At 33.0% G+C, this 2,122-nt stretch overlaps 1 protein-coding gene across 1 annotated transcript in view; it reads right to left on the bottom strand.

Moving 5' to 3' along the window:
* Positions 1-2,122, bottom strand: part of LOC117168298 — a 26,624-nt gene that overhangs the window by 19,757 nt on the left and 4,745 nt on the right. The gene's annotated exons all lie outside the window — the stretch shown is intronic.

Here is a 2,122-nt window from a genome sequence, read left to right as displayed (position 1 = left end):
TCAATCAACTTATTTCCGGATTTTTATTTGTATTAAACTTGTTTGATGATGATACCAATAATGTTGTTTGTTTTTACGCATTTCTAACAGTTTAGGAGATCCTTCTAGAAAGTTACAATTTTTATTTTGTTGAAGAAAATTTTTAAGGTTTATACTCGTTCAGACTCACAGATTCTGAATTTTTAAATTAAAAATAACTAATTTAATAATAACAAATTTTTCATTTCTCAATTTCAATCTTATTTATGAGCCGAAAAAAGTTCGTATTAACCTGAGTAAAAATGCTTCACCTTGAGTTCGACTTGGTTATGTCTTGAGGTCTTCTTCAAGACATCGATGTCTGGCTGTGTCTCAAAACTGAGTCGAGACATGGACCTTCGTCTTACTTTTATGGATCCTACAGGGAAAACGGCGTTTACTTTTCTCAATTCGAGCCTTGTGTTGGCTAAGACGACGTCCACTTGTCTCAAGACAAGCCTTGTCTTGTCTGAGATCTTCGAACCCTTTTTCGGCTCATAAATGAGATTAAAATTGATGAATGAAACATTTGTAATTATTAAATTAGTTATTTTTAATTATAAGACTCAGAATCTATGGGTCCGAACAAGTATAACCCTTAAAAATTTTCTTTAAAAAAAACACACACACAAAGTTATAAACCGCTCATGCTGAAGTCAAAAAATTCGACTCATGAGATAAATTTATGTCTTCGAGGCATAGAAACTTGTCTCCAAGACATAAATTGAAGTCTGGCTCCGTCTCAAAACTGAGACATGCTCAAGTCGACCTTTTCGACTTCAGCATGTCTTTATCGGGGGCAATTCAAGTCGAACTAAAGTCCAAGCATTTTTATTCGGGAAAACAGGTATACTTGTGACAAGTAAACATCGTCTTAGCCAAGACAAGGCTTGACTTGAGACAAGTAAACGCCGTTTTACCTGTCGTGTCAATAAAAGTAAGACGAAGGCTTATATTTCGACTCAGTTTTGAGACGCAGCCAGACATCGATTTCTTGGAAACGAACTCAAGACATAATCAAGTCGAATTCCAGTTAAAGCATTTTTACTCGGGTACTTACATTTTTCACTAAAAAAAATTAATTTAAAAGAAAATAGTTAAAACTTCAATGTTAACCTAATTTAATTTTAATTTACTTTAAATTTAAGAAAAGCTGCATTTTCACCATGAAATAGTTAAATTTTCCGTCAACGGGACAAATTTTAACAAAATTGATTCATTTGAAACCTAGTTGTTTGACTTTTAACAAAGTATTTGAATTTTTGAACAGATGAACTAAGAATAATCGAATTTTCTTATTGGGTTCTATTAATATATTTCAAATTAAATTTAAAAAAAAAAACAGAAAAAGGGAACTTTCTTGAAAACAGTGGAAAAAATTAAACTTTGTTAAGGACGGGAAAGGACGGAAAGAGAGGAAACAGTATGAAGTCTGAAATATAAAACTAGTTTTCAAACTGATTAGGTATTTACTTAACTGTAATGTTATATCTTTCATAAAATTCGCAAACGTTATTAAAATTTATGACCAGGAAACGGAAAAAACAATGTTTTCAAATGAAAAACATGCTGAAGGAATTGATTTAAAATATTCTCATGCTAGTACCAAATAATTCCAATTAATTTTCATTATTCGAAGGACGCTTCTTTCAATAAATTTATATTTTGTATATTTAAAAATAGAGAGGAGATCGGCTTCAGTGTCACATGCCATTTTGAGATGAGAAGGGTTTACAGAAATGTCCCAAATTGTCACAAGAGGAAGGAGTGAGTCAAAAATCTCTTAACATAGGGTCTCATAATATGTAGACGCTCCCTTACGAGATTCAAGTGAATAAAAAAATAGGGTTGGAAATTCGATTCGTTTGGAATTCCATGGAAACAAAAAAGTATTTAATTACGATCAGATTAAATTAAGCATCTAGCGTATCTGATGAAATTAACGTTAACCGCAAGCTTCTAATTGGTGCAGCCAAGGGTTGAAAGGAGGTGGCTATTCAAGGGGTGGTTGTCGAGGGTCGCGCTGGTCGCGAGATAAATTGCTTGTGAGGTTTCCAGGAAACTAGAAGAGGATTTAGTTAACTTTCGCGCCGCACTTGGCACC

The sequence above is a fragment of the Belonocnema kinseyi genome, chromosome 2 (genome assembly GCF_010883055.1).
Source record: "Belonocnema kinseyi isolate 2016_QV_RU_SX_M_011 chromosome 2, B_treatae_v1, whole genome shotgun sequence".
Classification (NCBI taxonomy): domain Eukaryota; kingdom Metazoa; phylum Arthropoda; class Insecta; order Hymenoptera; family Cynipidae; genus Belonocnema; species Belonocnema kinseyi.
Note: the sequence above shows the minus strand (reverse complement) of the source record. Positions and strands in the feature narration are given on the sequence as shown.